Source organism: Lissotriton helveticus, chromosome 4_1 (genome assembly GCF_964261635.1).
Source record: "Lissotriton helveticus chromosome 4_1, aLisHel1.1, whole genome shotgun sequence".
NCBI classification, from domain to species: domain Eukaryota; kingdom Metazoa; phylum Chordata; class Amphibia; order Caudata; family Salamandridae; genus Lissotriton; species Lissotriton helveticus.
This window is the reverse complement of record NC_136063.1, coordinates 2,071,931,756-2,071,957,301: the sequence shown is the minus strand read 5'-3', so window position 1 is coordinate 2,071,957,301 and position 25,546 is coordinate 2,071,931,756. Positions and strand designations below refer to the sequence as shown.

The following is a 25,546-nucleotide window of genomic DNA, read 5'->3' as shown; positions in this document are numbered from 1 at the left end:
CCCACCCAATTACTCCAAGGAAAAACCCCAGCCGGCCTCTAAACGTCTGGAAGGGACCGAGTGCATCCTTTCTGTGCCGCACAGGCAGATGACCTCAATCCCCTCATCCTCCATCCCACGGGCAGAAACCGTCAAGCAAACGGTCTTGAGGTACCTGCCTTGGCCCTGCTCTCCAACCAACCAGATCAGCCCTGCACACAACATATTGGGGAGTCGAACAAACTTTGGACAGAAGCGGCGGTGTACCAGGGACTTGCCTACCCTCGTCCCTATTGAGGCTCTGACACATCGATGGGGAGCCCCCCTCTGCCTGAAGTCAAGACCTACTTTGGAACACCAAAGTAACCTGGCCAGAAGGATACTGGGACTCCACCCCCTCCCCCGTCACCCAGACTGTTGAGCCTCCTTGAGACTCCCCTGCTGCTGCCCCTGCTTCCGGGGGGGACTGGAGACTGGTGGGGGCCCACTTCCTGGATCACGGGAGCCCCAGTTGCAGAGACGCTCACCCTGGGACTGGAAGATGGATGGGACCTGGGAGGGAAGAGCAAAGATTAGATTTCACTGAAGGAAGAGGCCAATCCGTCATCCTTCTGCGCAATAACGCAAGACGGCACCTGAGCACCTACAGGTAGGGAGATCGGCTGTGATTTCGCGGGTGTCCTGTCCCCCCTCCCTTCCCCGCTGAGCCCCTGTGACTCGGCGCATGGGCCTCCTCACTGAACTGCGGGGTGCTCTCGCTAGCCCACCCAATTACTCCAAGGAAAAACCCCAGCCGGCCTCTAAACGTCTGGAAGGGACCGAGTGCATCCTTTCTGTGCCACACAGGCAGTTGACCTCAATCCCCTCATCCTCCATCCCACGGGCAGAAACCGTCAAGCAAACGGTCTTGAGGTACCTGCCTTGGCCCTGCTCTCCAACCAACCAGATCAGCCCTGCACACAACATATTGGGAAGTCGAACAAACTTTGGACAGAAGCGGCGGTGTACCAGGGACTTGCCTACCCTCGTCCCTATTGAGGCTCTGACACATCGATGGGGAGCCCCCCTCTGCCTGAAGTCAAGACCTACTTTGGAACACCAAAGTAACCTGGCCAGAAGGATACTGGGACTCCACCCCCTCCCCCGTCACCCTGGGGGATTAGCAGAGACCCATGTGAACCTGCACGACTCTTTGCAAAACCGACCACAGAAATCTCGGCACCCCACTGCGCCACCGACATCCACTGACTACCCTTGGACTTTTCCAACCATGGGAAAGGACTATGGTCCAAAACCACCTGCGACACAGACCAAAATCAACCAGTACACTGTCAGCGATGCTGGGGCCCTGTCCGGGACCACGGGGGGACCCGCTTCAGTGGGATGCAACCTTCATACGATCAAACAAGTCATCAGCGCCTCACAGGCCTCGGTTGAAAACAAGATCGGGGAGGTTCGTGTCCATATGGCCCTGCTTCTACAGGATCTCCACTATGCATCAGCCCGTATCACATCTCCTCTGTGGAAGATGACATCCTAAGTTTGAAAGAACAAATGACCCGCCTGCAAACTCAAGCCAAAGAACTGCACAAAAGGGCCAAAGATGCCGAGAACAGATCTATACCCAACAATCTGCACCTGGTAGGATTTCCGGAGGGCTCAGAGCAGGGACCAATGGAATCCTTTATCGAGCACTGGATCACCTCATGGATGCCCAAAGACACATTATCCGCCTGGTTTGCGGTAGAGCGGGCATACCGCTCCCTGGCATCAAACCCGCCCCCAAGGTGCCCCACACTGACCCATTATTGCCAGGATCCTCAATTTCAGGGACAGAGACTTGAACCTACGGCAAGCCCGGAAAACCCTAACATACCAAAACCACACTATTATGATATTTCCGGCGCACCCTCAACCTGCAATGTAGACTACTCTTCCCAGCTCTGCTACATGTGGTCTTCCAGGGCAAAACATATTTCTTCGATATCCCAGAAGCAGCCTGGGCCTGGTTGACTGAAGAACGCCCTCTTCGACTTAAAACAGCAGCCCTCCCCCCAAATGCCCGAACCGCCTCCGCCACCAACCCTACTCTAAGAGGGAGGCAAACACATTCCCGCAAAGGTAGGAAAACAGGCAGGGCCAGATCGGGCTCACTGGCGGCCAGGGCACCAGCCCCCCAACGCAGAGAACTGTCTTCTGAATCCTGCCCTCCTCAGTGGTCCGGCTCCTGAGACCATTCACCCACACGAAGCAACTCTCCCCCGTCTCTGGGCACCGATTCCACTGACTCGAAATTCTCACGCAGCCCGGCATTTCTCGACTGACGAAACCCCAGGATTTTCTCGAATGGTGCCCGGTGGGCCGGAATGAACTCTTTGTGTAAAGACATAGTACACCACGCCAATCAGATATTTCTGCCGATGTGCGATCTTATCCAATACCGAGAGGGGTCACCACATTACCTTCACTCTAAATGTTATAGTTTATCCTATTCCTTCCATGTTATGTTATGTTATGTTACGGGAGTTTGTAGAGCGCCTGGTTACACTGACCTAGTGTGTCCTCGCGGTAGGTACCAGAGCAGAAAAAAACCTACGTCCACAGACAGTACAGCACTGATTATATCTTTGGGAATAAATGAGTCTTCAGACCCTTCCGGAGGAGAGTTTCGGATTCCTCCAAGCGGAGGCTTTGAGGGAGGGTGTTCCATAATTTAGCCGCCGTGTAGCGGAAAGAGCGGCCACCCATCCTGGCCCTCTTGATCCTTGGGACACACACAAACCCACTTCCACTGGATCTAAGCTTCCTAATTGGGTCATACATGCATAGTAGATCATGCAAGTAAACAGGACCCTTCTTTCGCAGGATACGATGGCTCACGCACATGGCTTTAAATTTCACTCTTTCCCTGATAGGGAGCCAGTGCAAACAAGACAGGGCTGCCTTTGCTGATGATCTTCTGGACCACATCAGGACAAGCCTTGCTGCCGCATTCTGGATGCCCTGCAATCTGCGCATACACCTATCGCTGGTACCTAGGTATAGGAGATTACAGTAGTCCAGACGCGAAGTTACCAGTGCCTGTACCATAATCCTTCTGGATTCCATAGTTATAGGGCGACAGATGCTTGCAAGTGCTGTACACACTACTCGTTAACAGATACAGAATTTGTTGTAAAGAAGTTTACCACTTGTGGCAAGTTACAACTGCTGATAGAGATGCAAGTATGCAATTTCAATTGTTTGCAAATGTTGAAATGCATGGAAATTAATCGAATTCATAAAGAAAGAAAGAAAAAAAATAGGGAGACCGATGCTTCTGTTCTCAAAGGATTGGGTGGGGGGTTGGGACTGTTGTCCCGGATTCACATTTAGATCGGAAATTCAAAGTTTGCAGCATTTCAGCCTTGCATCAGCACAATATCACACGCCAATCGTATGCCAACAGGTGAGAGATTCAACCAATACTAGCCATCTCCCAAACACTTCCACCATATGGCGGGTTACCAGGATCCCAGGGGCTTCTCACATTGACCATGACACAAGAGATACATAGGGGAGACTCTATCCGGGTAATGTCATGGAATGTCAATAGCCTGTTAGACAGAATCAAGTGAACTGTTGTTCTGCGATAAGCCCAAAGACACACCCCGACATACTCCTGCTCCAGGAAACCTATCTCATGGGTAATCTCCGTCCCTTCCTTGCAAAATACAGGTTCGATAGATCCTGGCATTCAGGCTTAGCAAGGGGTTCACACTGGATGGCTATCCTTCTAAGGCGCAACTTGCCCTTCGTACCTACTCAAATCAACAGGGATCCCCACGGTCGCTTTGTTGCCCTCTCTGTAACTCTGGGTGATAACTGATAGCAAAAAATTCACATCCAGGCAATAACAGTGTAGACAACTGGCAACAACTTAGTATGACATTATAAACACAAGTAAAAGAAAAAGGTATAACCAATAATTATGATGACATAAAATTTAATAACAGTGATAAAATTTGATAGACACATTCATTTAGATACAAAATATTATAAAAAGATAATAAAAAAGAAGAATGCAATATTCAATTGCAGTATTCACTCTAATATTAGGGAGAAATAAAAAGCTGTGATAACTCCCAAGGCTGATTGTCGGAATTGATGTCTGTCTGTCGACGCGTTTCGACACAACCAGTGTGTCTTCATCAGGACAACATCAGCATATTTCTATAATTGAAGAGATACCAATTTTAGAATAGATTTACTTGTGTTTTAAACATATACAGATATTTTTCTTTTTCTGTTACTAAACTTTTTGTCTCTTTTTAAACCTCTTTCGATTGTATTCTTACAAATTGCCAGATATGTCTTTAACAAAGAAACAAATTAAACCACGATAGGAAGACACATAGCAAGAGACACTCAACAGTAAAAGTGTTCAAATGGAGCTTTTGAATGTTACCCACTAATCTAAGGAAATATTCACAAACGGCACTGGATATAGAGACACGTCATAGCTGGTTCAGTTCACGGTATTAACGCTAACATTTTACATTCCAGAATTAACTATCCGATAACATTTCAAAGTATAAACCTTAGGGACAAAAGAGGAAAGGTAGAAAGAAAATTGGTGCTAATATCCTACATACAATGAATTTTAAGGTCAGGGATACACATTATCTAGAGGATATAGCTATAATCTGTATGCTGTCTAGTTATTGTCTAATTGGCAACAGTATCCCTAGAAACGTGACTCGAACCGTAGCTATAGTATTTTAGTCTGCGGAGAAACATTAGGATGTTTTACAAAGTCCTATGATTCTTATCGTTAGGACTATTTTTTCTCTATCCTTCTTATGTCTATTACTCTTTTCAATGTCCTCGTTATAATAACTTTATAGCATCAAGATTGTTAACTTTTTTGCCGTGGGAACATACCTATCGATTTCTTCATACGTTTTCTCAGGATTCGTAGATAAAAAATATAGTGCAGTATATGATGTACTGTCCTATTGCTACCTCACGGTCTGTGAAAAAGAATATAATTACCGTAAATGATGATTCCCTAAGGTATGTATATAGATAACAATGGTACATTTCTCAAATTATTTTCTCTTGATACTGGCAAGTTTTACCTTTAATCTTTCATTTAAAAACGAGTGTAACAAACGTATCAAGTTTTTTCATCATCTGGAACTCATTGTAATTAAGGCCACTCTAATTAATTATGCAGAGAAAAAATAATAATAACAGTCTTTAATATAAAGTACCCCTTACTTATGTGTCCTAACGGAAACTAGATTCTTTGGCTAGTCTTACCTTGTCCCATTAAAACATGCTCATTGACAGTTAGCGTCCGAAGTTCTGCACTTGAGTGACGTCGTATGTATCACGTATAAGGTAGGCTCATGAGCAGGTATTATTTTCTGTGGATGATAAGGAACACAGAATCACTATTTTAGTATATTTATGAATCAGTTGGCATTAGATCTGTCCAAACAAAATGAGAATTTTTTCTCTTTGAAACGTACGTTAAAGTATTGCGCCTCGCACGTTCGCGTTGCGATGTCCAAATTGCTTGGGATACGTTCAGGGGTTGGGACGATGACGGTATATGGAATGGCGGTAGTAGACTTCCAATGTAATAACCTTAAGTTCCGAAAAAACACACATCATGTGAGGCATATACATGGAGGAATATATACCAATAAGCTCACTAGTGGAGACGTGATCACGCACTTTTTTTTTAAAAAAAACAGATACGTCCCCAAACCAGAATGTTAAGCAGGTCACCCAAGGCAGATATTTCCATGGGGACATACACTAGTTTGTTAATAAATTATATTCTAAGTTTATATTGTGGATTATTATATTCCTAATATGCAATGTTCGTCTACACGGCGCATACCTGTTTGAGGGTCAAGGCCCGGCGTGTTCAATGGCGGCGGCTGAGTCCGTGACAAAAAGAAAGGGATTGTAAGGTATAAACCGATAGGTGTATATATAGTGATCTCAGATAGGTAGAGCGGGAAGGCCCCACCTTCTCTTAAAGCCGTACCGTGCCGAAATGCGTACGAAAGGTATGCATCCACATTAATTTTGATCGCGGTGACTTAAGATGTAAAAAGGGGTAGATTTCAAAGGAAATCATACGATATAAATCAGCAAAGCGAAGGAAGGGGGGTAATTTGGAAATTATTTCCGCAAATGGATGCATCATGCTTTTTCTATAGAGGTCTCAGTGCAAGTAAATCTTATAGATGAAGATAACCTTTTGGTGCTAAAACACCAGGGGGAGTCTTTATCATGTCAACAGACAATGAGATGTCGTGAGGTACACTGTTTATTGATTCCCTTATGTGATCGCGTTTTCCCAGGGAAGATCCAGATTCAACCCTCGTTCAAACGTGCCCAGGGTGAAAATCCAGTACACTTCTTTTTTCTTTCTTATTTTCTCACCTCCTTTATTGTCAGACATGTGTATTTTTTCTAAGACACACCATTTCATCTCAGTTGGCAAGTGGTTATGTTCCACATAGTGGTTTACCAGCGGTGCCTTATATTTTTTAGTTTTGATGGCGGATCTGTGTTCTGTTAGGCGCGTTTTCACGGCCCGGGCTGTTTCACCCACATAACCTAAATTGCACGGGCACACAATTAAATAGACTACATTACGAGTGTTGCAGGTACATAATTCCTTTGCATTAATGGTTACCTCATTGAATGTTACAGTCTCACCAGTGATGATTGAGTCACAAGATTCAACGTCCTCTCCATCTATATTCGTTGTGCCATGCATACACAGACTTGGGAAGGGTCTTAGCTCCTTACCGCCCGGAACAACGCCCTCAATAACATCGGAATCCAAGGAAAAGCACTTGAATGGATCACCTCGTTCCTCACCGGAAGAACCCAGAGAGTCCGCCTCCCACCATTCAAGTCCGAGGCCACTGAAGTCATCTGTGGCGTACCACAAGGATCCTCACTCAGCCCCACCCTCTTCAACGTATACATGAGCCCCCTCGCGACCATCGCCCGCCAACACAACCTCAACATCATCTCTTACGCGGATGACACTCAACTAATCCTTTCTCTCACCAATGACCCCAGCACCGCCAAAACTAACCTACACGAAGGAATGAAAGAAGTTGCTGAATGGATGAAACAAAGCCGTCTGAAACTGAACTCAGACAAAACAGAAGTCCTCATCTTAGGTACATCCCCCTCTGCATGGGACGACTCCTGGTGGCCTGAAGCCCTTGGAAAAGCACCCATCCCGACAGACCACGCACGGAACCTAGGCGTCATCCTGGATTCTTCACTCTCAATGAACAGACAAGTCAGCGCCGTCTCCTCTTCCTGCTTCAACATTCTTCGCATGCTCAGAAAAACATTTCGCTGGATCCCCACCGAAACAAGGAAAACAGTCACCCATGCTCTGGTCACGAGCCGACTGGACTACGGAAACACCCTCTACGCAGGCACTACCGCTAAACTCCAGAAGAAACTCCAACGAATCCAAAACGCCTCAGCCAGGATCATACTAGACATTCCACGCAACGAACACATCTCCGGTCACCTTAAAGACCTCCACTGGCTACCCGTCAAGAAGAGGATCACTTTCCGACTGCTAACCCACGCACACAAATCACTCTACGACATCGGACCAGAATGCCTCAACTCTCGACTGTCCTTCTACACCCCCTCCCGCCAACTACGTTCTTCCAACCAAGCCCTCGCCACTGTACCTCGCATCAACAAGACCACCATGGGAGGCAGATCCTTCTCATACCTGGCTGCTAAAACATGGAACTCACTCCCCGCTTACCTTCGCCTTACCCAGAACCACCTAGCTTTCAGAAAGCAACTTAAAACGTGGATTTTTGACAAGTAATCCTCCTCCCCTTTCTAAGCGCCTTGAGACCCTCTGGGTATGTAGTGCGCTATATAAATTCTCTGACTTGACTTGACTTGAACAACGGTGGTGGGGGGAGACTTCAACGCCTTTATGCAACATGGGCTTGATACCACAGGGACCCCCCTCTGCCACACGCATCCAACACTCCAAGCAATGGCGAGCTGGACTGAAGCCATGGGTATCTGTGACGTATGGAGGTTGTGGAACCATCAGGAAACCCAGTACACCCACACCTCCGCAGCGCACCACACTGAGGCCCGCATCAACATGATGTTTATGCCGGCCCCCGAATGTAGCAAAGTCAAATCACTCACCTCTGCTCCTAGCCCTAGGTGACACCCTTGATACACTCTGCCCATTGTTGAAGATGAATGCATGGTTTCTCCAAGATGGGGAATTCAAAGAAGCAATCCGAGCGGAACTTAAACAGTACTTTCTCACTAATCAAGACTCCGTCTCTTCTCCGGGTACCCTGTGGAAGGCGGATAAGGCCTCCCTCCGCAAATTCACCAAGGGCCACCACAAAGCCCAGCAAGAAGCTCAGGATAGCAGGCTCGCCCTTCTTGAGGCCCAAGCAGCCCGAAAGGAGTTCATCTGGAGCAACAAACTAGTCCCAGTTGCGCCAACTAACACTGGTGAGAGATGAAATGAAACAGATGTCACTAGACTCAGCAAAGCTGCTATGGAGGTCCTCCATCACACGCATATATGAATGGGGTGATAAAAATGTGAGAATACTGCATAAATTAGTGTCATACCCCTTGGTAAATCGGATAATCCCAGAAATCCGGGATTCGGAAGTGATTACCCACCTTTCTCCCAAAGCGATGGCCCAATCATTCGCTGATTTGTATTCCGATCTTTACTCGATCCAGAAGCCTGAACACTCACTATCAGATTAGATCATCCTAGAAAACCTCCAACTTCCTAAACTTAATGCAGTTGAATCGGCCGGAATGGAGGGCCCTGTCACACACGAAGAAATACAAGAAACCCTCTCGCAGTTACAGCCTGGAAAACTCCTGGCCCGAACGGCTACCACCAGAGTACTATTCCATCTACCGTGACATACTTGTCCTCCACCTTGCGGCCCTCTATGTAGAAGCCCTAGAAAGGGGCTCATTCCCTTTAGAGACAGATACGGCCCCAATAGTCATTATTCCCAAAAAACAGGCGCCCTCACCAGCCTGCACCGAATACTGCCCCATATCCCTAATACATACGGAGGTCAAAATGTACCCAACAGTCCTGGCCCTATGTCTCAAGCCATACCTCATCAAGCTGGTCCACCCCGACCAGCGTGGCATAATACTGGCACAGAGTATGAGGTACTGCCTTAGATGCCTCCACCTAACCTTGGCCAAACGTCAGTCACTAACTCCCTATTTGGCACTTCTCCTAGTAGACTTCGAGAAAGTTTTTGACTCGGTCGACTGGGTATACCTGGATGATGTCCTGGCCACTATGGACATGGGCCCTGACTTTCGCCATCTGGTTGATATCCTGTACTCCAAACCGACCACAAGAGTGCTTGTCAATGAAGCACTCTCAGACATGTTCCCAAGCAGGAGAGAGACAAGACAGGGATGTGTCCTCTCGCCCCTCCTTTTTGCCCTGGCAATGGAACCCCTAGCCAGCCTCATTCGTTCTGACGATCGGGTCCAGGACTAGAAGTGGACAGGCTCTCATGAGGACAAAATTGCCTTATATGTGGACGATGTCCTACTCTTTCTTGCAGAGCCGGCCCAATCCGGCCCCAGATGCCTACAGATACTACATACCTTCGAACAAGCCTCTGGACTATGTTTGAACTCCACAAAATCAACCCTGGTGCCCCTGCATCTAGTGAGAGAGTGCTTTGATTGGCAGTCTACCATCCCCATCAGACGACAATCGTTTCAATACTTTGGAATTGGCGCGCCCTGCTCCCGAGCTGGCATTGGCGCCTAATATCACCTCACCCCACTTTTCACAAAAGCCAAACAAGACCTCCAGAAGTGGCAAACCCTACCGCTCAACCCATTAGGTAGAGTGGCACTTTTTAAAATGATAATTCTTCCCTGATTCCTCTACATCATCCAAAACACCCCATTCCATATTCCCCTGGCCTGGTTCAGGGGGTTGGACAGTTTGATCACAAAGTTCTTCTGGAATGGTTCCCTCCAAGCATGGCCCTCTCTCGCTGCGAAATTTCACCCTTCGATGGAGTCATGGGTATGACGAACTCGTATTTATTTTACCTAGCAACCCGTCTCCTAGCATTGCATAATTGGTTCAATGGGGGCTGGTCTAACCCTGCCTATAGGACCGAGCTGAGGGATCCAAAGAACTTGCCCACAGTAACCAACGCAGTTCTGCTAGCCTGGCGTGCCTCCCTGCATCACACCCAATGGGGAATAAACGGACCAAGCAAACACCCCTCTGGCAAGGCACATTGCTTCGAGAGGTGAGGAGCCTGGATGGATTCAGAGGTTGGAATCTTATTGGTATCTCACAGCTCGGTGATATTTGGGTAAGTTACCATATCTGTTCCTTCTTGGACCTTCAGACCAGACTCACAGTCCACCCATCACAGTTTTATAAGTATTTGCAGCTCCGCTCAGCCCTTAGCATATATATAGCAACAGGCACATCGCTTCCAGAGCACAGCCCCTTAGAAGCTCAAATCACAATAGGCAACTTGGGGTCGGGGGGGTATCACATATTTATCGCTCCTTAACTAACAATGGTCCCACCTCCCTTGACCCACTGAGAACTAGATGGGAGACCTGGCTAGGTGCTCTGGAGGACGATGACTGGAGGGATGCCCTGATGCTCCTCAAGACCATCAACATCTCAGCCAGGCTCCGCTTGGTCCAACTATACTACCCACATACCTCCTATCTCACCCCTGTCCGCTTACACAGTGCGGGCCTACTGCCACACACATCTTTTGCACGATGTGGGGCTGAGCCCGCAGATTTTTTCCAAATGGTATGGTCTTGCCCACGCATAGCTTCCTATTGGGAGTCACTGGGAGCGGAGCTTACGGAGGTGCTGGGATGAGAGGTACCTCACAACCCCTTGAACATACTACTAGGTGTCACAGACGGGCTGGATGGGTCTAGAGCAGACAAATTATTCTTGGGCACCACCCTTGAGGTGGCCAAGCGAGACATTGCAATGGCATAGAAGAATCCTGTCCCTCCTACCATAACCAAATGGCGCAAAGGAGTAGACTGGTGCGCCACACAAGAACTGCCACTGTACGAGGCCAGGGAATGCCCAGACAAACATAGGAAAGCTTGGGGCAAATGATTGGGAATTGTTTGTTAGTCAACTTCCCTGTCCTTTCCGGGTTCAGTCCTATAAATCATTTGGAGGGCAGAGATACGACAGTGTATGCCAACATAAGAATGTTTTATTCGCCTAATGTAACATGTAATTATGCTGCTGAATATGCTGTGCTGTTTGTATTCAGGTTTTATTATTGTCTTTTCATAAAATCAATAAAAGTGATCATCCCCCCCAAAAAATCAGCACATCGAGGCAGGAGGCATCAAAAGCCTCTGCTGCTTTTTATATGTGACCAAAGACCTCCTCAGACAGGGGAAATGCCACCCACTGCCCTGGACCCATTTGGCACTAGGACAAGTGGGAAAACCTAGCTAAGCAGGAGGGTGTTGCACTTCCAGGCTTGACAGACGTCTAGGATGGGCAGCTTCAAGTGAACACAAAGATAGGAACTCCACCATCTTGTGTGTGGTGGAATTAGCAATTGTGGGAGAGGGTGATGCCCTCTTCCCATAGGAATTGATCATCTAGGGGGTGTAGTAATCTTTTTGCTATTAGTCCTCAATTCCCTTAATGCCCCTAAATTGAGTATTTAGGGGACACCCTGATACCAGGACTTGAGATTTCTATGGACACAAAAGAATAAATGGACCAGGAAAACTGCTGATCCGAGAACAGAAGAGCACAACTCACTTTGGGCCAACCGTGCCAGCCTGGCTGCTATACCCATCCCACGTGGAGCAGCCAACTCATCCTGCCACTGTACAGATTCCAAGAAACCCAGAGGACTGCCAGTGCTTTGCCAATTGCCAAAGAAACTCCCTTGAAGTAGAGGAGCTGCTGGGGTGAATGTATGACATTGTTCTACATTCTGTCCATCAACTGTGTTTTTTGCAAGTTTCACCCTGAGTGGGCTGGGTATGCTCAGAAGTGAGTCCCAGGCTCTCCACACCACTGGAGTCAAGCTATCCAGGCTGAATGAAGGCTGATAGCCAGAAACCGGTCCTTGGATGCTTGATTCCGGTCTGGGAAAGACATGGCTTGGTAGTTCGGACTGGACTGTTCCCATGAGGCACAGGGTCAGAGCTGATTTGCATATAGCCAGTGTCTAACCCAGGGTGGTGTGGAGTGCAAAAAAACGATGGATTTAGGCCCAGATCCTTGTACTGGGGTGAATGTATGACATTGTTCTACATTCTGTCCATCAACTGTGTTTTTTGCAATTTTCACACCGAGTGGGCTGGGTATGCTCAGACGTGAGTCCCAGGCTCTCCACACCACTGGAGTCAAGCTATCCAGGCTGAATGAAGGCTGATAGCCAGAAACCGGTCCTTGGATGCTTGATTCCGGTCTGGGAAAGACATGGCTTGGTAGTTCGGACTGGACTGTTCCCATGAGGCACAGGGTCAGAGCTGATTTGCATATAGCCAGTGTCTAACCCAGGGTGGTGTGGAGTGCAAAAAACAATGGATTTAGGCCCAGATCCTTGTACTGGGGTGAATGTATGACATTGTTCTACATTCTGTCCATCAACTGTGTTTTTTGCTCCTTGCAGCCTCAGGCACCAAAGAAGTACGGTCTAGCTTACCGTCTTGTTGCCTACTGGGACTACCGACACTGCAGCCACCCAGGAAGATGTCATCGTGCCCCTACAGGTCAGATTCATCATTCCTCCAAGTGTCAGGGTGCCAGGACCGACCGGAGCTGTGCAGTACAAATACCTTGGTACTGGACCCCTGGCAGCAGCCAAGGCTTGTTGTGTCTAGTCCGAAAACCAACACCAAGGAAAACCAACCTGCACATCAAGGGACTTCAGGGACAGTGATGCCCACAGCAAAAGTGGCCCCGCTGTCCTGTTTACCCCTTCTACAAAAACCAAAGACTCTGACCGCCGCCATTCGAAATCTCAAAGTACCTCTGCAGCTGCACCCCACAACCTGAGTGTGACAGATGTGATGGTGCCCACAAGGTCCTCAGACCCCAAAGAGCTGAGCCCATCCATGAGTTTGGCCAGACTGGACTTCCAGTCACCACCTGCAGCCCCTTTCTACAGGCCCCCTCCAACTGTGAGTGACTCTAGCACCAAACCAAATGCCAAAAGACACTACTACGTGGCCAAGCATCTCAAGGGTCGAGCCCACCCCCCTATGGGTTCCCCTGGACTGGTCTCCTAGTCTCGCCTAGCAGCTTCTTTCTGACTGAACCATTTCTTATTGAAGACACCCAACGCCGTAACACACCTCTGCACCTGGACCCTAAGAGCTGCAGCATATCTTGTGCCACTCCAAGGGACCCAACACCAAACTCATGCAGACTGCCATTGCAGGCTGCATTACAAGGTGCCTTTTAAAAGTGAAAACACGACATGTCACACACCCTCTGTGCCATGTCCCCTAACACTGCATGTAATATTTGTAAGTCACCCCAACAGCAGGCTTTACAGCTCTAAGGTAACAGCAGGCTTTACAGCTCTAAGGAAGTTTGCATTATATTACATGTAAGGACATATCTGACAGAGCAGATATGCCCCTGTGCTTGCCAATTCAATTAATGTAGTACAAGTGAACAAGGAAGGCATTGTAAGGCATGTACTGGGCACTGGTCAAAACGAGGTTCCCAGATTCATAATGGCTTTCCTAAAACCTATGGTGGTTGGCACCAAACACCTCATATTAATAACCCACACTGATTCCAGTGATGGACGTATTGATACCCGAGCCTAGAGGGTAACTTAGAGGTAACTCCTGAACCCTCTAGTGTGCTGGCTGGGCACACATACCCGCTGTCTCCCAGAATGCCAGATTCAAATGAATTCATTTTGATTTTCTACATATGGCGTACCTTATGCCTTGTAGGATCAATAGGTTCTATGTGACTGATGCAACAGCATGTCCAAAATGCCAGGAATTAGGAGCAGAATTGTTCCACAAGGTATAGTCCTGCCCGTCTTTAAGGGGGCATTGGAGGGAGTGATGGACTGTGCCAATGATATCACACAGCAGGAGATCCCTTGTACATCCCTGGCCGGTGTCCTTGGAGGTTATCCACACTGTAAAAAGCGAAAAACCACTACTAGATTTATTGATTTCGCATTGATACTTGCAAAAATAGAATTGACAACGCACTGGAAATCTGAGAGAGGTTCTCAACTGCTTAAGTGGTGAGATGAGCTGGTAAAATGGGCAGGTCTTGAGCATGCTGTATTGTTTCGCGACTTGAAAAGAGGATGGAGGCAAATGGACAGGGCTAGGGCATGGGAACATTTAGTGAATAATGTACGAGCTCTGCATGTTGGCCTAGAAACATCTGGCGGCTTCCGTTGAGCAACTGACTTGTCCTTCCACTGTGCAGACTCTAAGAAATTCGGAGGGCTGTAAGTGCTTTACCAATTGCTAAAGAAACTCCCTTAGAGTAGAGGCGCTAATCTCTTGCAGCCGCAGGCACCAAAGAAGCAAGGTCCAGTTTACCGTATTGCTGCCTTCTGGAACTACCAAAACTGCAGCCACTCACGAAGAGGTCACTGTGTTCCTACAGGTCAGATCCGTCCTCCCTCCAAGTGTTGGGACGTCAGCTCCGACTGGAGTGCAATACCAATACCTGGGGTACCGGACCCCTTGCAACAGCCACAGCTTGTTATGTCCTGTACTACCGAACAATAACGCCAAGGAAAACCAACTTGCACATTGAGAGACTTTAGGGGCAGTGAGACCCACAATAAGAGTGGTCCAGCGGTCCTGTTTGCCCCAATCTACAGAAACCAAAGACAAAGAGTGAGCTACCGACTGCCGTTACCCGACACCTCAAAGTACCTCTGCACCCGCACTCCACAGCCCGAGTCTGAGGGAGGTGACAGTGCCCATGGGGTCCTGAAACCCACAAAAGCTGAGCCCATACTAAGTTTTGTCCAGACTGGACTTCCAGTTGCCACCTGCAGCCTCTTTCTGCAGGCCCCTTCCAACAGCAAGAGACTCCAGCACCGAGCCTGACACCAAAAAAACAACTGCAGCCAAGCACCAGAGCTCAAGCAGAAGTGGATTAACAGTGTCCCTGGTGTGCCTGAGCATCTCAAGGGTCGACCCCCCCTCTGGGTTCCCCCTGACTAGTCCACCAGTCCCAGCTTGCAGCTTCTTTCTGACCGTTCCCTATTGAAGTGAATGGAGCCCCCAACACTGTAACACACCTCTGCACCCTGATGCCCCAGAGTCTCCTGAGGTGACATGTTAGTGTGGCCTTGGGCATTGCCTCATACTCACCTTAAGTCTAGGAGAAGGGTATCGTAATTGACAAGTGCCCAAATTCAACACGTTTTCCCCCATAGGATAACATAAGCACTCAAGAAATTGTACGGTGTCAACTTTTGAAACGCATAACATTCATAACTTGAAAAGTACTTAATTGATTCCTATGATCTTGGCATCTATATGCATATAAAGAGAAGTGTACATTTTATAAATTGGTGTTGGATTTCCTTATTGAGTGTGTGTCTCACTTACCTCCTTTGTGTGTGCAATAAATGCTTAGCACTACCCACTGGTAAGCCTGTATGCTCGCCCACTCTACCACAAAAGAAAGCATTTCAGGTTATCATTTGTACCTCTGTTATCAAGTTGGGGGTTTTCTGTACTCTTTACACAGTGTACCTCATTTTGGTCCACTATATAAAGAGCCAGCTTCCTACAGTATACCTCTTTACGAGGAACGTATAAGTACATTAATTATGGCAATCAGGTGTAAGCCAATTTTTCCACGTTTAAGGGAGTGAGCGAAAGCACTGTAGTTCTGGTTAGCAGTGGTAAAGTATACAGAGCCCTAAGTCCTGCAAAATCAAATTCAGAAATTTAGGAGGGTGCACACAAAACATTTGGGGGAAGGCCAGCCTATGGCTGGCAGATCCACCAGCAGCTATAGGGTTGTAGCAATAGTATTCCTCATTTTACCTGTCAAGGTTGGTATTTCTAGTAGGTCCAAATTACTTCTCATGTTTAAAGCAAATCATACCTTGAGGAACAGTTTTACTCTGGCGCATTTTATCAGTCAACTACTTCAAAGAGTATTGTTCAAATAATGCTTGTCTTTTGACTTTTTTTATGCAACATTTATGAAAATATTCTTGTAAGATTGCCAATAACTATTGTAATGTATGCCTGGTTCTTGAACAGTGAAGTGTTTGTGCTAAATATATACCTAACCTTGTTTGACTATGGCAAGTAGGTCTTCAGTATGGTTATTGTGGTTGTTCATATGAAACAGTATTGCACTGAGCCTGCAGAAAACCCTTGTTAAAGACAGCTTTTTAGTATTAATTGCTCTCAATCTGAGTCCCTGACATGTGCTTGGGTATCTTTGGTTCTCTCGTGCCTCCCACGCTGTCTGTTTGAATCTAGTTAGTTGCAGCATGCGAGCACTCAATTGCGTGCAGATTTTACTATGCATGTAAATTCCCCAGAATTCAATGGAAATCAATACAAATCACACACCCTTTGACCTTATAGTAACATCCCACAATCATTGCTCCACCCTTAGAACCTCAGAAGGCTTAAATCTGGTGCTGAGTGGCTAGAGCAATGGGAGTGAGTGGAAGTACAAGAAGCAAATCCTGTTTAGTTTCTGTTCTTGTCCCTGCTTTCAGGATCCATGTGAGCAGTTACAGCAAGGGTTCTACAAGGGGCACCTAAGGAAAAGCCAGGAAAAGCACATGGTACCCAGGGATATTCCCAAATGATGCCCTTGATTTCACCCACCATCTTGGAGACTATTCTGCACCTTACAATGCATGGGCTGTAGCCAGCACCACTCTAGCAGACCTCACGCTTCATCAGCCATCTCCCAGATCTCAACAACCAAATAGATACGGTCAACTGACTCTGCCTTCTGTCATTCAATGCAGTAACAGCTGGACAATTTATTTTTATCACCACAGAGAGTATAGTCCTTTCCTTTGTACATGACTTTAATGGCTAAGATCTTTTGTCTCTTGAGGGGCTTTCCTCTGCCAATCAAGTTCCCCAAAAGCATACTGCATCTATGTACACCACTTTCTTCAACAGTAAACCCAAAACATATCATATATGAACATTTCTAGCACACAATTAAATAATGTGCCCGTATTCCAGTTCCATATCCTCAGCAAGAAATATATTATAATAGGCATGAATGTGGATATACTGTCGTATGGTCCCTACTTTCTCAGTAAGACTGTGCCTTTGGGCAACATAAGCATCAAAGTTATGTGGGACTGAGTCTGCACATACCGTTAGAATATGTTGACTTAATTTCTGGCTTGCTCACAGTTCAGCATCCGGACTTCTAAACCTTAAAAGGTACTGGTGGTGTCTGAAATTTCAGAACATGACAACCTTAATTCCCCCAAGGAAATCCTGAAAATACCTCTTACCCTTTCGTCAGTTCTCAGGCGTGCCCAAAGGGAGATACAAGAAGTACACAGATTGGCATTTCAAATATTTATTTAAGCAACTGGACTCTTGTATAAAATATGTGAGCTGCAATGATCAATAGAAGGACAAAACAGAGTAACGAGCATTACTAGAATGGTGAAAAAATAATCAGTTCAATCATTATGCTGTTGCATTGATTATATGAATGCATGTAATTGTACTACCACTCCTTCCTATCCTAATAAGCATTGGGTGTGCGGGTATGCCAGTATACCTTATAGTGGCCTAATTCAACATTTACCTACAGGTGTGTGTCATCGGGTAGCCAGTCTTGCAAGAGATCACCGTCCTTCTCAGGATGGTGTTGGAAATCAGCTGGGATAGAATTCAGGCATAGGGCGACCATCGAAAATCCATTGAGATGTTCCTCTGCCTAGACAAAGACTGGTGTAGTTTATATAATAAACTAGACCCATTTGTTCCGTGCCTGTGTCCAGCTCTTGTTGCCATTGTTTATTCTATCCATTCAGAGCTGTCACCGAATAAACAACAGCAAACAACAATATTTTGCTCAGTTGTAGGAAAGTTGCTCTATATATACTGGACCAAAGTAAGGTACAGTATGTATAGAGTCCCCAGTCCCCAGAGGTTTGGCAGAGGCTACAGTTAGCAATAACCTTACTCTCTAACGTGGTAGCTTGGTGAGCAGTAAGGCAGTATCAGAGGACAGTGCAAAGCATTTGTTGTACACAACCAGTCAGCAAATGGTCTCACACACTCAAGAACTGAACTCTAGGCCAATTGTTTTGTATCAAAAGATATAGTTGTTTTATTTTAGAACCAACAAGGTATCAAAATATACTTTCTCAGAATGGATTACTTTAGATAAAGACTTTTCAAATAGGCAATGGACTCTTTGAATATAATAGTTACAGTTTGTTGCAATAGGCAACACAATTTCAAACATAATGCAACTTTGAGCTCAATGGGAATTCTCAGTGAAATGCAATTAGTTACTTTGTAGATTACTTTTCCAACCACAGGACTAGATCCTAGATTCTTCCCGGGACATGAGCTGTAAACAGTTAAGTAAAAGAGTTTTCGTTACAGTAGTGATTTTTAAGGAGTATTATTGTATTTTAAAAGTTGACACAAAAACTTTCAGTTGAAATTACTAATGCTATCCTATGGAAGGAAATTCGATTTGCAGGTAAAGTACGTTCACGTTACTTTTGTAATCCAGTACTGTTCGGCTGATTTTAGGTGAATATTTTCAAGTTCCAAAACTCCACACTTAGAAGAGTTTCCAAGGGAAACCAATCAATGTTAGCCTATGGAAGAAAAGTGAGTTTTCGGGTTTAGGTAAATTCTCGGCTGGCAGAGTTAAAATTCTGGGCATAGACTCAGGGGTCTCTCAGGGTCGGGTAGGTACAGTTGTACACCCTCAGCGGCACAGGGGCAGCCGGGTACAGAGGTAGTTAGACCCAATGAGGGGCAGGGGCCTTCGGTTGGTGGCTGTGGGACCTGGGCTCCTGGTCACTTGCTCAGGACAAATGGGCAAGTAGGATAGGGCAAAGATTACACTACCAGGGGCACTCGGGCGATGGGTGCAGGGTGCTTTTGAGCCGTTGGGCGCTCAATGTTATTCAATGGAGAGCTTCAAAAGGGAACAAAGGCTGCAGGCTCAGGGACGGAGGACCTTCTGGAGCAACCAACACTTCGAGGGGTAAGTTTGGATCTTGGAGGGTAGGTAGGCACCCCAGAGTTGGGCACAGGAGGCCGGGGGGCACAGGGTATAGGGATGTCTTTGGACGTCGGGAAATCTTACCCTCTGCTGGTCGCGGTTGGAGAGGTCCCTGGTTCTGAGTCTGCAGGCGTCGTCTCGGTCATCGAGGAGGGTCCTTGGGCATGGATTCCAGGTCAGAATTGCCGGAGGGACGTCCTCAGGGTCCTTATCCACTCGGGCACAGGCCGGGTTTGGCGGGTGCAGAGTGGGCTGGATTTGCAGTTCCTGGCTGGCACCAGGGCTATTGCTGTTTGAGCAGAGCCACTGCTCGTGGGAGTCCCAGTCTCTAAGAGGGTCAAGTCAGGCAGGTCCTTCGGGGTTCTTGAGGTTGCTGTCCGCAGGAGACACCAGGATATAGCAGGAGCAGGTTCAAGGATCAACAGGCATATAGGGCTGGGGCCACGTCAGTTGGTGCCGTCCTCTTGTTAGCAGCTGAGGAAGGAAGGTTCAGGGTGCCCCTAAATACTACATTTAGGGGTGTTACAGGTAGGGGAAGGGCAGGGACCCTGGGGTGAGTACACCCCCTATCCTGCTCCTCTCCTGTGGAAGGGGGGCAGGAGCATATCTCTGATTGGGCAGGGCTCCCCATCCTCAAGATGGCCGGAGCCTGGAGTTGTGCTTCACCTAGCCTCTCCTACCTGAGGGGTGAGTTGGCACAGGCTGGCACACCCCCTTTCCTCACGTAGGGTTTCCCGCCAGAGCGGGGATCAGAACTGGTGTGGGCCAGTTGCTGAGTACAGCAAGTGGTCTGGAGAAGCTCACAAAGGCGGTATGCCTTTGAAGCTTCCCCTACCCATCCTGGGGGAGGAGACCTCGCACCTCGCCCAGGATGTGCATTGTTGCAGGCCCAGGAGAGTGGGGGGCTCTCCACCCAGGGGTCCAGGAACATGTCTGCTGTGTGGCAGCCTAGGCAGCCTCTTAGACAAGACATGGATTGTAGGTTAAGTTTCAGGGGGCATCTCTAAGATGCCCTCTGTTGTGCATTTTACATTAAATCCCACACTGGCATCAGTGTGGGTTTAATGTGCTGAGAAGTTTGATAGCAAAGTCTTCAGTGTAGCCATTATGGTGCTGTGGAGTTCATAATGACAACCTCCCAACACCATATACTCTTAATGGCATCACTGCACTTACAGTGCCCAGGAATGGCCCTGGGTACTGTAGGGGCACAGGGTTCATGCACCTGTGCCCACACCACTGGCATAGGGCACCCAGCTATAGGGGTGACTGATGTATGCCAGGGCAGTGGGTTTGTGGGCATGGCACACAGGGATGTGTGCCATGTCGACTCTCTGTTTAGTTCTGCACCAGGACACTCAGTCTGCAAAGGCAGTGTGTGGGTGTCAGGGTGCAGGGCCCCTATAGGTGGAAAAATAAGTGCTGCAGCCCTTAGGGGTCTTCTCTGGTCACAATGCCCTGGGTACCTAGGATACCAATTACCAGGGGCTTACATTGGCCAGAGATGCCAATTGGGTTTCAGCGTCAAAACAGTTTTTAGGGAAGGAATGCAAAATGGAAGTGTTTGTGCCTGGGGTTTATACAACCACACAACACCTACTCCTTGTCTGTAAGGTAACCAAAATCATCAAATTACACCTAATGATATACTAAGATCAATGTCTAATTTGCACATGAAAACTAAACGTCTACAAAAAAATATGCCTTTAAATAATAAAGCAGAAGGAAAGCCAAATTTCATATATAAAAGCCAATTTAAAAATGCACCATTAATAACTGTATATATAAAGCAATTTTGCTTGTAAAAAAAAGCCAAATTAAAAAATGTTGTCTTCTCTAATCTGCCTGAAATGTCAAATGTTCCAAGAGTCAGATGAAACACTATTGTTCCCAGCTCCTGCAGACGATGATCCCTGGGCACCCCAATCACAAGTTCCAAAGAACAAACATTGTTATATCCAACCCAATCAGCAGCTGCTGAAGGTGTGACAGTCAGTAGTGTTTCCATAGAGGACAAGCCAGGATCCTAAAATCCAGAAGCCGATGTATCCAGCTCATAATATGCATTTTGTAACAATAACAATCACGCATGACATTTGTCAGATGGATTCTTGACAGACCCATTTTCAGTTCTACATCCATACATTGGACTAATTGCACGGTGTTTCCGCCAGAGTATATAACCACAAAATACTCAAAAGTGCACTGTAAACAGCGGAACAAACAGTATTCATAATTCAACCATACAGGTAAAAAGGACAAAAAACAATTGTCGTTCAGCTCCTGAAGTAAGGGTGTGCCAAAATACTTTGTCATACATTCATAACACAGTAGCACATGTAGAGTGCTATTCCCATTTGGCTGTGTGGTGGAAAATCCATTGCAGAGCAGCAAAAATAGCACCAAGATCCCAACAATCAGGAATAGGACAAGCGAAAAGCCTCCAATCATGCTGCAAACCAGGCTGTGAATGAAAGATGAAATTACTCAAAAGATAGTCTGGAAAGTACTAGCAAACTCAAACCCAATTGCTTTGAAAAAATGTACTACTTCCACAGTATTTGAAGCATTAAAAATGTAGTACACAAGTTTTCCAAAATGTTGTCAGAGGTAGGTGCGTAGTAGCAACTGGATTTCAGAAGAAGATCTTGCACCTTGAAGATCAAATGTCCCCCTTGCAGATGTTAAAGAAACTTCCTTCTGAAACAAAATAGCTTTCAGTCTGCTCAGACTATCAAAATCCATGTTTAAGATAGAAATTGAATGCCAAAATCATCACTTTTCTAACTGTACGGACAGGAGGGAAAAGCACAACAGGTGACAACTCTGGAAACTGTAACCACATAGGGCACTCTCAATGTAATCCCACAGCAACCTTGGTTATTGAACATCAAATAACTTCCATTTGAAAGTAATCTGGATGCCGTACAAGTTACAGCGGTTGGGAAACCCTTCAAACTAATGAATGCCTTTGTTAAAATCTCTACACTGGCTGCCGGTAAAAAAAAGATCCATCTTCAAAATCTGCTGCTTGTCTTTTAATGCTTTAAACGGCCGAGGCCCTCAATATTTACAAAAGAAATTGAACAGATACTCCCCTGGTCGTTTGCTGAGATCGGGCTCGGCGAGGCTGCTTCATATTCCTTGCATCCTTCTCAAGCGTACAGGTGGTATGGCTTTCTCCTACCTCGCCCCCAAATACTGGAACAGTCTTCCCAAATTTCTTAGGGATATTCCACTGTATACATCCTTCAGGAAACATCTAAAAGCCTTTCTGTACTAAATTCCAACTCAGCCCAGATGTCGCTATCAGTGATGTTTTACTCTAGGCAGCGCGGAGAGGCCCCAGGGTGATTCGAGCGCTATACAAGAGTGACTAACATAACAAGTGCTCTCACTATCTGTACAGCTAAGAAAAACCTTGGTTGCCTTATTTCTATACCTGTACACATAAGGTAAGACCCACGTCTCATTTACAAATCCCTCCTCTAACACTTTAACCTGCCAACTTGATGGTGTTTTAAACAGGACATAAAGTGGAATGTTGAAATTGGCAGAGATATGAACCCATGCATTATCCAATCGGCTGACGGTGTTTCCCCCCGAGTGAATAGTAATTTCTCTAGATGTTCAGTATTTAACATAGTGTATGGTGCATCCTTTCTTGCCATAATCTTCGGCTCTCTTGTTAAATTATAAGGCAGGAATAAGTCAGTTGTGTTTAAATGTGTCCATGGCACAGGACAATTGCGCAGGGTCTGTAAAATCCAGCTTAATACCATGAAGGATCTAAGCTCACTCTGTTGATGTTGTAAGAGGGACTTGTCACTTTGTAGTATGTCAAATGCTGAGGACACGTTACTCAGAGAATACATTTGAGTGGATACAGTAGTCATTATCAACTACTGCTAGAGCCTTACTTAAACGAACTCTGTCAATTTCACGTATGAATTCAGCAGCTTCCTGCTGTGTAACCTTCCACAATTCATTGTATATTGCACATAAAAAGCGTTTTCGATGCAGCTTGCTAGGACCTAACAAAAAATCCTGTTAATTCATATAATCAGAAAAGTGAGACAAGTGTTCTTTTACCTCATCTAATGTGGAATTTCTAACACATTCAAGGCATAATTTTCCTAAGCTATATGTTATCACTACTCCTCAGTATTGTTTCTGCACGTAACTTGGGTCGGGTCAGTTTTGTTATAAACCACTTTGTGCTGTTCAGGAAATGTGCATGATAGCCATTAATATCTAATGGCAACAATAGCCATCCCTCAGGCCTGGAATATGAAGAATTGGATCTACCATTATTTAGCAGGTTGTTCAGCTTTCCTCTGTGTAATTTGTAAATTGCTGCCAATTTTCAATATGTGCAAATTTGGGAATGTTTGGTGTATTTATGTCATTTATCTAGGCCAGGTCGAGGCAGGGTGTTTGCTGTACAGTTTTGTTCAGGAAAATCATTTGTCATGGTATTAAACATGCTTTAAACAAAGCTTCATTGCCTTGAACTTGTCAATTTTTCATCCACCAAATAGATTTTAATTCAACATTGTCTTTCCAAAATTCAAACCCTTGTTTTGTCAACTAGGAAATAAACGAGGCCGAATATATCAATGTTTTTCAGTTAGCATTTTTTTCATCACCGGGAAAGGGAAAGGTTCAAAATAATAAGACTCTGGGTCTACAGGGTAGGGCAATGTTCTGTTTGAAATTAAATAATGCACGTTTTAGTGGATTACTAACTCTGTGTAAGTAATGGTGCCCACAGTGGTGAAAATAGAGCATTTCATCATAATTTGATGTTCCACTATACATATCCACGCACCAATATAATATAAATACAGCTCAGCAAGCATAGATTTGACAGAGTACGAATCTCAATCATCAGAGATGCTAGGAGTAATGATATCACTTAGTGAGATTTTAAATACATATTGTATTTGTATAGACTCTGTAGGTCTAAATATGTCAAATGGTACCTTAACCCAAACAATTCCATCAATGACAGAAACCACTGAAATGTTCACAAGGGACTGGTCTTGTCACACTCTGTGTGATGAAGAATGAGGCCTCAATACAACAGTAACCAGTTCAACAGCAGAGCGTTCTGGGAGATAGTGTCTATTCAGAAGTAAAAAGAATGAAATGTAAATCCAAATGTAAATCCAACGAGGAACAAAGTATGTCTTTTGGAGACAAATTATAAATGCACAAGCTCCATGCAGTGGTGGATCCGACAAATCAGAGGAAAAGTCATCAATATCGACAAAATAGCCAGAATCAGTTTGTGCAAAGGCAGGGATCTCTCAGGGTTGTGTTGGACTGGTAGTTAACTAAATTGGTGGGTCATAATGAACAACTTTGTTGTTGGCGCATGGTGTTAAAACTTGTGCGTTCACAAACGGTGATTTGTATGGTGTTGGTGGATGTGACTGGAAGTAGCAAGACTTCAGTGTGAGACTCCCCATCCAGGGAGAAGAAACCTTAGCGTTGGTTAAAGCTTATAGTGGGATTTCCTGTAAGGTTTTGAGAGTAGGCAGGTAACTATTCAGGAGTGACTATGCAGTAGTGGCCACATGGTATGGTTTGATAAGATCTACAGATACAAATCTCTTGTGTGTACAACCAGCAAGGGGCAATAAAAGCACAGTTCTGGTACCTGAAAAGAATGTGAAGAACGTGTATCAATATACTGCAACTTATCACGTTGCTTAATTGTATCATGGTTGCGCAAATTATAGCACTTTTCAGGGGGACTCATGTGAAGGTAATCCACCCGTGGTTTAGTCTTTTCTTTATTTTTCTTATTATCTCAGCATTTCTTTAGAAGTCTCAGGTGCCTGTTTCAATTATCCTTTTCAGAATTTCCCTTAAGTTGTGGTTTGATTGTTCTGGTTCCCAAAGGATCTCAACATGTGGACATATAGGTTTCAGCAATAATGTTTGCTATTTCTCGCTCTTGATACAACTAATGAAACTTGTGAGAGACGCTGGCATACTGCCAAGGCTTCTGCTTCCCCTTTAATGTTACATAATATAATTGAGATGACCATGACATAATTGCCAATATGCCTCATCCCCAAGTCCAGGGCCAGGGCTTCCCCGTATTCATTTTGAATCTGTTTTAGCACCTTTGTCAAAACAGCAATGCTTGGTGTTCCTTGTGTTATGGTATACACCGCAGCAAACACTGTGTCCCAAGTGGTGCAGTCATCTAACAGGGAACCATCCCTAGCAGTAGGCACA

The 25,546-nt window shown here is 45.9% G+C and overlaps 1 long non-coding RNA gene across 2 annotated transcripts in view; it reads right to left on the bottom strand.

Moving 5' to 3' along the window:
* Positions 1 to 3,987: 3,987 nt before the first annotated feature.
* Positions 3,988 to 25,546, bottom strand: part of LOC144827792 (uncharacterized) — a 115,059-nt gene continuing 93,500 nt past the window's right edge. Inside the window, exons 3-5 of one of the 2 annotated variants that reach the window (XR_013610376.1) lie at positions 5,284 to 5,390; positions 4,903 to 4,991; positions 3,988 to 4,191 (exon numbers count right to left, since the gene is read on the bottom strand). This is a non-coding gene — a long non-coding RNA (uncharacterized LOC144827792). The remainder of the gene's footprint in view (positions 4,192 to 4,902; positions 4,992 to 5,283; positions 5,391 to 25,546) is intronic. The other variant, XR_013610375.1, reaches the window with a different exon arrangement.